Raw genomic sequence first — 12,030 nt, forward strand, 5'->3', positions numbered from 1 at the left:
CTGAACACCAAGCAACCACATCTCTAGCACGGCCCCGCAGGCTTCTAACCGCCCGAGGCTCGGTCAGTCCCGCCCTCGTGCGGGAATCAACGGCTGCGGCAGCCAGTACCTGCGAGGGGAGGCTCCGCCCTGCGGGGCTACTCCCGCGGCTCCTCGCTGGGCCGCCGCCTCCTATTGTGACCGCTCGCCCAGCCAGCGGCCAGCTCGCCAGATCTTCCGTTCCCGGGCCTTCTCAACCCCGGAACCCGAACTCCGACCCAGGCGCTATCACGGCGCTTCCTTCCTCCCGGCACCATCACACGGGCCGCGCCAGAAAACTACGGCTGCACGCCAGAGCTGACAGAGTCGGCTAACGCCTCGGGGGCTCCATCCTCTCCGCCCCCGCGCCCTAACCGCCCGGGCCGCCGCACGGCCCCGCACCGCTGCACGAGGGGCCCCGCCCCACCGCGCCCCGCCCCGGTGCTCGAAGACAGGACTCGCCACGCGCCGGCGCAATACGCTCCGCTGCGCGCGCAGGCGACGCCCCCCGACTCCAGGCCGCAAGATGCGCGAGCACGCGGCCCTCCTACTCTCGGCTCTCGATCGCCCACCTGCCCACTCCGACCCCTCCCAGGAACGAACCTAGCGAGCCCAGGGTGCGAGACCGCCAGACGCTCCGCCCCTCTCCCCCTCGGCTGGTCTCTGCGCGCGGAGACTCTTTTGTTTCCACCCTCGGGGAGGGGGCGGGGCGGGCTGCGCGCGTCCCGGCGCGCGACTCGGACTAGTTCCGGCAACAGAGCCGTCGCGCAGCGCCCCTGCGCAGCCCCGCCCCGTCCCGCCCCCCGCGCACAGAAAGGCCGCCGCTACGCTGGGCAGCCGGCGGGCCGAGCCTCCCAATTCGTGCACATCTCTCCCAGAATGTTGTTGCAAGTGCGTGCCTAGCGCCTCCAAAACTTAGCCATCAAATAGTACCTGACTTCATTCAGATTCCAAATACAGTGTATGTATCCATGTGGCCTAAATGTTAGGAATTTTTATTGATGTAGAGGCAGGTGATCTGTCAGGGTGTCTTTGTCCAATGTATCTCTGGAGAGGCAGTCAACCCTAATTTGTCCTACTGTAAGGCTCAATTAAACCTGACATTGTGCTGAGAACAGGAAATGAGACAGGTACGGAGACAGAAGCTGGCATGGTGCCTGTCCTGATAATCACATTCAAGATCTAAAAGAGGATGTAATATCTTCTATAAAGCGCAGTAAATACAAGGACAAAATAGTTTAAGTGATATCGAAGTAAAGAGGGAGGTCAAGGGGACATCATCAAAGAAGCGGGTTTTAAGTAGATAGGAATTATATGTCTTCAAGGATGGAGACCATATTTCAGGCCAATCATCAAAAAAAAAACCCAAGTTCTAGTTCTTTTGGCATTACTCAAACCAGTCTCCAGCCTGCTCTGGGCCAAAGCTGCTTCCGATAGAAAATTAGGGAACCAGACTAAAATGATGTTCCAGGATCCTCTGAACCTCTATGTATGAATAACACAAAATGGTAATTATTTGAATACATTTGTCTCCCGTGTCAGACTCAGCGATCAGACTGTTCTGACTATAACCCTGAAGTCCAAACCTACAGCATGAAACACAGCAGCAGGTGCTTAGCAACTGCTGAACTCAAAGTTCCAGCAATCACATCACAGGCTTTTACAACTCCTAACAAAGCGAAGCTAGAAGGAGATAATAGGCCCCCATGAACACGTCCCCTCCCGTAGCCCCACACCCCTATTATGTAGCCCTGTTATCTAGCCACTCTTCCCCCTCAAAGCCCTCTCTGCCAGTCTTCCAAAGCAAGCAACTTTGGAGATGTTTACATCAAAACTTTTAAGGTCCCCGCCTCTCATTTCATAATACAGACGCATAAATTCCAACCACACCTTTAGGTGCATCCAATGTAATCCACTTCTAACCTCTGTCTCCTGCTGTGGATTCACCTGGCATTACAGATCTTCCAATAGAATCTGTCATACAAGCTTCCTTACATAATACAGACCACCCCGAAACAGCTTTTCTTGTTTAACTGTATACAGGTATGCAAGGAGAGGGGGAAGTACAGGAAGAAAAAAAAAAGGAGGGGGGGAACAGGGAGGGAAATTACCATCTGGAAGTTGCCCAATTGTAAGGTAAGACTCAGGTTCCTCAAGTGTTGAATCTCGGTGGCAAAAACCTATTACAGTCCTCCAGGGTTCCTAATCCTTAAATTTATATGCATTTCCCCTGGCCTTCAGCCAATCCTTTGTCAGGCAAACTCTTGAAAACCCTTCTTAAATGGTTGAGATCTTACTTAACTGGGGTGTGAGGACTTGATCTAAGAAGTCTGTCCACTGGTAAACAATGCTCCCACACCTCAAGGTTGAATAGTTTGAAATTTATACTGCAATTTTTTTTCTAACTGATTTTCTAAACCAGAAAACACCCAATGAGTGGGTTAAGTTTTAAGGTGGGCCACTGACCACCTAGTGTGGTGGGGAGTAAATTATACTGGAGCAGTTGCTCATCCCTAGTCCACCTAAAATTTTTCTTGGAGTCTGCACAAAAAGGTCGGGAACCTTGTTGGAGAGGTGTCCAATGGATTTTTCTGCAATGATAGAAATGTTCAACATCTGCAGCAGCATCCAAAAGGTAGCCATTATCTACATATACATGGCTACTGAATGAAGACTTGAAATGGGGCTAGTGCAACTAATGAATTAATTCTCATTCTAGCTTCCCAGGATTGTATAAACAGCCGCATGTTGCTGGGGAACAGTAGAGCACTTGCAGGAAAAGTAGTTGCTTGTAGTAATTAAGCGCTTTTTGAGAATTCTGACTCCAAGACTGCCCTTTAAAATTGGTTTTTAAAAAAACTGGTTTTCATGACAGAAGTGAAAACCGTAAATAACTACTAAAAACTTCTTCCTGGGTTATCTAGGTCATTTAAATCCCCTCAACTTCTAAAACAAAAAATATACCAATATATGTTGCTTACCAAAGAGGAAAATATTGCAGTTACTTCAAATGTGTGTGGTCATTGGTCTACCCTGGTGTCCTACCATTCTAGTACATGGAAATAACTGCTGAGAATTTTTTATTGGGCTTTCCCTTGTGGCTCAGCTGGTAAAGAATCCACCTGCCATGCAGAGATCGCTCTGGGTTGGGAAGATCCCCTGGAAAAGAGAAAGGCTACCCACTCCAATATTCTGGCCTGGAGAATTCCATGGATTGTATAGTCCATGGGGTCACAAAGAGTAGGACACGACTGAGCAATTTTCACTTTCACATTGATCTCGAGATGAATTAGGTGGTATTGACATCTTTATAATATTAAATCTTCAAACTGTAAGTAAGATGCATCATTTATTTACCTGCTGCCGCTAAGTCACTTCAGTCGTGTCTGACTCTGTGCAACCCCATAGACGGCAGCCCACCAGGCTCCCCCATCCCTGGGATTCTCCAGGCAAGAACACTGGAGTGGGTTGCCATTTCCTTCTCCAGAGTTGTTAATTTTTTCAATAATGCTTCACAGTTTTCTGGAAAGATCTTGCACATTTGTTCTTGGGTTTATTCTAAGTTTTATAAATAATTATTAATTCTAATAGTTTTCTTAATTTTTTTGTGTTTCCTACACATATAATCCCATTGGCACAAAATAACCATTCAATTTCTATCTTTCCAACGCGTTTTCCTCTTATCCTGTCTCACTGCACTGGCTAGGACTCCCAGTACAATGCTAAATAGATACAGTGAGAGCATGCATTGTTGTCTTATTCCAAAACTGGAAAGCTTCCAACATTTCACCTTTAGGTATGATGTTGGCAGTAGGTTTTTGGTAGATCCCTTTAGCAAATCAAGGGAGGTTTATTTTATTTTAAATTTGTTAAAAGTTTACCATAAAATGGATATTTAATTTTATGAAAATTTTCTGTATCTATTAGATAATCACAGAATTTCTGTTGCTGGGTGAATTACATTGCTTTTTGGAGGTTAAACCAATTTTACATTCCTATGAAACCATCATCATATTGTGCTACTCTTTTTCTACACTGTTGGATTTGGTTTGCTAATATTTTGCTTACAATCTTTACATCTGTTTTCTTAAGTGAGATTAGCTGTTACTTTTCGTCTTTGTAACATCTTTATCAAGTCTTGTCACAGATATTATGCTGGCCTCGGAAAATGAATCCTGGAGTATTCTTTTTCTGTTCTCTACAAGAGTTTCTGTAAGATTGGTGATGTGCCTTCTTTAAATGTTTGGTAGAATATGCTTGTTAGCCAATTGAACTTGGAAATTATATTTCTTTAGTTATTATGAATTTCTCATCAGATTTTCTGCCTTTTCCTTAATTCTTTTGTTGTTTGTTTTTTAGCCACCCTGCAGCATTCAGGATCTTAGTTCTTCAACCAGGGATCCAATCCATGATTCCTGGATTGGAAATGTGGAATCTTAACCACTGGACGACCAGAAGTCCCTTTTCCTTATTCCAACAAAAGAAAACCACTATAATCTTAGAATATATATAAGGAAGATCTCATTCTGAAACTCATAGGCAACAAGAGAAAAAAACATAAATTTGGATTACTTCAAAATAAAAACATCAGTGCAACAAGAGTGAAAAGGGAACCTATGGAATAGGAGAAAATATTTTCAAGTCATATCTGATAAGAGATTAATATCCAGAATATATAAAGAACTATAGGTAGTGCTAGTGGTAAAGAACCTGCTGCCAGTGCAGGAGACATAACAGAGGTAGGTTTGATCCCTGGGTTGGGAAGATCCCGTGGAGGAGGGCATGGCAACCCACTCCAGAGTTCTCGCCTGGAGAATCCCATGGACAGAGGAGCCTGGCAGGCTACAGTCCATAGGGTTGCAGAGTTGGACAAGACTGAAGCGATTTAACACACAAGAATACACACATAAAGAACTACAACCAAGCAGAAACCAAAACCTGATTATAAAATTGGCAAAGGATTGAAATAGACGTTTTTTAAAAGATGTTCAAATGTCCAATAAGCACTAGAAAATATGTTCAACATCACTAGTCAGGAGAAAAATGCAAATCAAAACCACAATGAGATACTACCTCACACTCATTAGGAGGCTACCATTAAACAAAAAAACAAAAATAGAAAAAAAAAGTGTTGACAAGGATGTCGACAAACTGGAATCCTTGTACACTCTTGGGGGGAACGTAAAATGGCGCAGTCCCTTCAGGAAACAGAATAGTGGTTCGCCAAAACATTAAAAATGGGAGAAAAGATCCAACAATTCCACTCTAGGCATATACCCCAAAGAGCTGAAAACAGAGTCTAAAAGAGGTTTCTGAAAACCTAGAGTCCTAGCAGCATTATTCACAATAGCCAAAACGTGGAAGTAACCCAAGAAACCATCCATGGATGAATAAAAAAAATGTGCTATACACATACAGTGGAATATTATTCAGCCTTTAAAAGGAAGGAAGTTCTGAAGCTACAGCATGGATGAACGTTGGCAACATTATGCTAAGTCAGTCACAAAAAGACTCCTACTATATGACTTCACCTGTATTAGGTACATAGAGCACTCAGATTAAGAGACAAAGTAGAAGAGTGATTGCCAGAGCTTGGGAGAAGAGTAAGTTATTGTGTAATGAATAGAGTTTTCATTTTGCAATGTAAAAGAGTTCTAGGGATTGGCTGCACAACGTGAATGTACTTAACACTGCTGAGCTGTACACCTAAATGAATGGTTAAGAAGGTAAATTTTGTGTTGCAGATTTTACAATTTTTAAAAATTCTTATCACAGCAGCAAAAGGGATACTGTAAAAGAATATATAATGTCACTCCTTCACTTAAAACCTTCCAAAGGCTTCCCATATAGGCAGAATAAAATCTAAACTTCTTTCCCTGGCTTACCAAGATCCACTCAATTTCGTCTATACCTACCCCTTCAACCTCATCTCAACCACTTGTACCCTCATGCACCTTGCTGGAGCACATCAGCTCTCCTTCTGTTTGTTTCTATTAGGGCTTTTACACTAGCTGTTTCCTCTCCTTAGAATGTTCTATGGCCAAGTTTTTCTCAATTTGTTCTTTTCCATCTGTCAGATCTTAGCCTAAGTGTCACCTTCTTAAAGGCCTTCCCTAATTAAAAGACGCTTACTCCTTGGAAGGAAAGTTATGACCAACCTAGACAGCATATTCAAAAGCAGAGAAACATGCCATATGCCATTCAAAAGCTTTTGAATGGCATATGGCATGTCAACATATGCCAACAAAGGTCCGTCTAGTCAAGGCTATGGTTTTTCCTGTGGTCATGTATGGATGTGAGAGTTGGATTGTGAAGAAGGCTGAGCACCAAAGAATTGATGCTTTTAAACTGTGGTGTTGGAGAAGACTCTTGAGAGTCCCTTGGACTGCAAGGAGATCCAACCAGTCCATTCTGAAGGAGATCAGCCCTGGGATTTCTTTGGAGGGAATGATGCTGAAGCTGAAACTCCAGTATTTTGGCCACCTCATGCGAAGAGTTGACTCATTGGAAAAGACTCTAATGCTGGGAGAGATTGGGGGCAGGAGGAAAAGGGGATGACAGAGGATGACATGGCTGGATGGCATCACTGACTCGATGGATGTGAGTCTGAGTGAACTCCGGGAGTTGGTGATGGACAGGGAGGCCTGGCGTGCTGCGATTCACAGGGTCGCAAAGAGTCGGACATGACTGAGCGACTGAACTGAACTGAATACCTAACTAAGAGTAGCAAACTGCTCAACTAATTGCACAGTACTTTAGAGTATCTGATTATTTACTTGTTTACATATACGGTTCATTTTCTGCTCCTTCCACAAAGAGCACCCTATGAAGAAGGACCTTCTTTGTCAGTCTTTTCACCATGATACTCTGTTGATGCAGGTATGCCTGGCATAGAGTAGGCACTTATAAATGTTTGCTAAATGAATAAACAGAGTTCTCCCAAAAGAACGCACTGGTCATAGCATCACCGACACAATGGACATGGGTTTGGGCAGACTCCGGGAGTTGGTGATGGACAGGGAGGCCTGGTGTGCTGTGGTTCATAGGGTCGCAAGGAGTCGGACACAACTCAGCGACTGAACTAAACTGAATAAATGCACAATTTTAAAAAAATGACCTAAAGCTCCACAGTTAAAGACAAGTTAAATAAATTACCATGTATCCTTATAGTGCAACATTATGCAGCTAACTGATGTTTCATGTGTATATAATGTGCAGATTATACTTTTCAAGAGGACCATAAGTTCTCCCATCCTTCATTCTCTCATTATGTAGACATTCTTCCCCAGTGGTGGGATTGATGCTCCCTCCTTTTAAATTTGGGCAGGCCTGTGACTATGGTGGAAGCGAAGCTTTATGACTTCTGAAGTTAGGCATAAGGGGCCATATAGCACCTGCCTGTTTCTATTGGTCACTCTTAGAATCAAGCTGCCATACTGTGAGGAAGCCCATGCTACCTACAGGTGCTCATGCTGAGGACCCCAGCTGAAGTCCCACCTAACAATCAGCATCAACCATCAGACATGTGAGTGAAGACACTGAGATGACTCCAGCCTTAGCCACCATCTGACAGCAAATGCATGAGAAATTCCAAGCAAGAGCCACCTAGCTGAGCACAGAAAACCCAAGAACCATGCAAGAAACTAAGAGATATGCTTTGCACCACTAAGTTTTCGGGTAATTAATTACACAACCATAGATAATCAGTGCAATTTAGTTTTACTGTAACTGTGCAAAGAATGCAAAGAAAAATTTAAAGGAAAAAAAAGCATGTTAAGAGTGTTATCTACTGAAAGATGGTGTATCTACTTATAACAATCTATTTCTATTTCCCTAATAAACACGTGTAACTATATAATACGGGGCACAGGGAGATTTGGTTTTGTTTTTCTCTCTTTTGTTTTAAAGCACAAGGGGCAAGAACAATAAAAAGACTTTTAACTGACGTTTTTTAACTGACCAGAGAAGATTTAAGAATGGCCAATAAACATATAAAAAGATGCTCAGCATACTTAGTCACTAGATAAATGAAAATTAAAACCACAATGAGATGGTACTTCATACTCACTACAGTGGCTGTAGTTTAAAAGACAATCAGGAAAAAGAAGTATCGGCAAGTATGTGGAGAAACTGGAACCCTCAGGCATTTGTTGGAATGCAAAATGGTACAGCTACTTTGGAAGAGTTTGACAGCTCCTCAAAATGTTAAAATCATGTAAAAACAAAAACGTACTTACAGGCAAATGTTCATAAAAGTGGTATTCATAATAACCAAAACATAGAAACAAATATCCACTAACTAGGGAACTGACAGACAAAATGTGCTAGCTCCACACAACGGAATATTACTTACCCATAAAAAGGAATGAAGTACTGATTCATGCTACAACACAGACAAACCATGAAATCATCATGCTAAGTAAAAGAAGCCAGACACGAAAGGCCACATTTTTTTGTAATTCTATTGATATGGAATGTGCAGAACAGGCAAATCCAGAGACAGAAAGATTAGTGGTTGCCAGGAGCTGAGGGGAAGGAATAATGGGGAGTGACTGCTAAAGGGTATGGGTTTCTTGGGGGGTGATGATGATAAGTGTTCTAAAATTAGATGGTGGAGATAGAGGAACAACTCTTTGAATATACTAAAAAACCACTGTTTGCAAAGATGAAAAATACTCTATACAAATATTACTTTTAAAAATCCTGTTAATACTAAAATTCCAATTGCTGTAAACTTCTGGGGAGAGGGATTGAACGTAGTGCTGCGTATATTTTTTTTAATCACTATGTAGTTAAAAAAAAAACTGAATATTTAAAAGATAAAAGGAAGTGTACAGTCATGGAAGAAAAACCAACAGCACATCTCCCACCTTTCTGAAAGCGGTGTGTGTAGGATGACCATACACAAATCGGATTGGTGCCTTCTTCTGTGACCAAAGGACTGAAGGCCAGCACAAGGAAGCTTTGTCCAGAAAGGACTTCTGCTCTGACCAGCCATTTACATACATGCAGTTTTGAAAGAACTCTCCCATTTCCTTCTCTCAAATGGCCAGCTTTCCCAGACATATTGCCAGGCCACTCAGGAAGAGTATACCATTGAGGCTACAAATTAATTCCTCTCACCTGAAGTCTCCTCTTATCAGACTATTCAATGTTTTACCTCATCCTCAGGACAGACCTATTCCCCCATGCCGGTCTTGTTCTCACTGTGAAGATGACTACTTAATTCCAAGTATCTCAAGTACATTAGCTGAGTTAGGTTAATTTCAATACCTAAGTGAAACATAAATATGCTATCTCAATCACATATTTCCCCTATTCTTTATACTTTTAAAGTACTTTGTCATAACTATCACATTTGACCAGTGCAATACAGCAACACACAATGTGAGGTTTCTTACAAAGAAGCACAGGTTTCTGAGTATGAAGCAGGGCTGTCAGGTTAGAGAGGCCTGGAGTAACAAACAGTCGTGAATCCTTTTGGATGTCAAAAGAGCTGGACAAGAAAAAACCGACAGGCCAAAACTGCCTGCCGAATGACTTAATGCACTGTGGTTCTCCAGGGCCTTCACTAGAAGATACGTTTTTCTCTGAGCCTGTCAGAGTATGTAAAGCAACATTAGGAATAGATTTCTTCAGTTGGTCAAATACAGACTCTGGAATTAAGGAGCTTGGGTTTGAATCCCTGTTTACTACTTACTAACTGGGTAATCTTGGGCAAATTAGTTAATCCGTCTCACATTCCTCACCTACAAATGGGAATAAAACAATCCCTATTTCAAAGAGTGTTTGGAAGGCAATCTTCTCCCAATACACACCTATATCCCTTATCTGATTTATTATTCTTCATAACACAAATGAACTAACAGTACCTTTAATTATGTTTTGCCATCTTCCTAACCATTTACAAAGAAAGTAAGCTCCTTAAAAGTAAGGATTCCTGTCTGTTTTGTTCACTATACTTGTCTCCAATGCCTAAAACAATGCTTAAATTTATAGTAGGTACTCAAATATATAATTGATGTTTGCTACTTGGAAATTATGGGATATGACATTATAAATGAATATAAAAATATTCCTAAAGGGCTTTGTGTGAATTGCTATGCCCAATATAAACTGAACATGAAAGTATGTAACTCACAGTATTCAACAGTAAACCTCAGAGCTGCAATCAGCTCCTGCCAGCACTGCCAAGCTGATGTACAGCAGCAGAGAAACTTAAGCTGGAAAACAAGCTCAATCATGGAATTCAAGGGCTTGCCACTTGCGAGGCTATAGAAGGGATATACAATAAATGGCCCTTTTACTCCTTGGTTTCACCTCCATCACACATCTGTTAGTTAAAATTCAGACAACTTTTAAAAACATCAACTTTTGTTCCCAAATCTGAGAAATGAACCATGCCTGAAAGTTAAGTGAGAATAGTAAGCATCAGTGTGTTTTGAAAATGTGTTCAGAAATAACCAATTATTTTACATGGCTTGTATCAGGGATAGAAGAACTGATCTAGCCCCAACACTCCAGGGTAACTCCCTGGAATGGAGTCTTTTCTCCACTGGGATCACAGCTTCCAAGTTTATTTTAAAAACAGGGTTGAGTTAGCTGTGCTCTATAATCCTGTCAATTTTCAGAGAGAGAGAGAAAAGAACATATAATCCAGGTGGCATGTATCAGGGAGCAGGTTTCACTGCTGCTTTACAAAACCAATACCCATTTATTATAGAAAGAAAGAAGTCAGAAACTGCTACAAACATAGTGATCTGATTCTTATCCTATCTACCACTCTCCTTCCCAGAATGATGTCTAATGATCCTATTCAAAGCTGCAATCCGTACCATCCAATTCTGGGTGGTCCTCATCCCACTTATTCTGCTGTACGTTTTCTTCAATCCACTGTGCTTACTGTAACATACTGTACAACATATTACGTTTATTTTGTCTGCCCCTCCCCACTCAGACTGCACATTCACGAAAAAACAGCAATCTTTATTTGTTTTGTATCCTGATGTATTCCCTAAGTGCCTAGAAACATAGCTGCCAATCAACAAATATTATTTGCTGACTAAATCAGTTGAATAAATTATAAATATATTCAAGAGACCCTAATCCATTCTCTCCATTTCCCTCTGGGAGACAACCATAAATATACACGTGGTAGGCAGGAAAGAGAGGAGAGCAAAGCAGTTTCTGACAGTTCTTTGATAGGCTGATCAAGTGACAAAATCCCTCAAATTTCTCTTCCCTTTCCCCATGTATTTCAGGAGAGACCTCTCATCCTAAAAGCACAAAATCAGTCATACAAAGGTTCAGAAATTAGGAAGAAAATCATTTTAAAGTAGATAAAAAATATGTGGCAGAGGTGGACAGAAATCTCATCTCTAGACTCTAAAGCTGGCTTCTCCACTATAAGGGAAAATGGATAGAGGCATATTATACTGAGTAGGCGAAAGAAAATTTAACCCCCACACATCTTTACAATTATGTAACACAACAGCTCGTAGTATTACTGACCTAAAGTGATTTTGCCTTTTGTCTCTATCATTGGTCTTATTTCCAGATGCTTATTTCTAAAATCTGCAGTATACTACATTTTAGGGAGCTAACTATATAGTCTAGAAGTCTCTTTCAGTGGCTTGCTTCTGAAAGAAGTTAAAAGTTAAGCCCATGCCTCTGGATTACTATCATAAGAGAGAATCTGGAATACTAAAAGTGTACCACTCTCTCCATAAACAGACCAAAATCTGACTGAGCAAAGCTCATAGAGAGATCAACACACAGAACAAAGGCCATTTGGAAAATCCCAATGTTCAACCAACTTCTTGATCAAGCTCCAACAGGATGAGGGAGGAGGATCTTGATTAAAACAGCAGAGAAAAACATCACTTGGATTGGTCTGCCTGGGAAACTACCAAGGGAGCGATACATTCCTGTACACAAGACACAGGAAATGGGAGGGAAACCACTGGAAACTGATGATGGAAAAGACTGAATTTAAGCCCTTCCAATATCAGC

The 12,030-nt window shown here is 41.8% G+C and overlaps 1 protein-coding gene across 8 annotated transcripts in view; it reads right to left on the minus strand.

Annotated features, from left to right (window-relative positions):
- Window positions 1-12,030, minus strand: part of RNF38 (ring finger protein 38) — a 119,509-nt gene that overhangs the window by 53,836 nt on the left and 53,643 nt on the right. For 2 of the 8 annotated variants that reach the window (XM_019966203.2, XM_019966201.2), the window contains exon 1: window positions 110-447. The exons of 4 other annotated variants lie outside the window; for them this stretch is intronic. The gene's annotated coding sequence lies outside the window, so the exon portion shown is untranslated. Of the gene's footprint in view, window positions 1-109; window positions 448-621; window positions 763-12,030 lie in introns of those variants that run through there. 2 more of the 8 variants (XM_019966204.2, XM_019966202.2) reach the window with 2 other exon arrangements.

The sequence above is a fragment of the Bos indicus genome, chromosome 8 (assembly GCF_029378745.1).
Source record: "Bos indicus isolate NIAB-ARS_2022 breed Sahiwal x Tharparkar chromosome 8, NIAB-ARS_B.indTharparkar_mat_pri_1.0, whole genome shotgun sequence".
NCBI classification, from domain to species: domain Eukaryota; kingdom Metazoa; phylum Chordata; class Mammalia; order Artiodactyla; family Bovidae; genus Bos; species Bos indicus.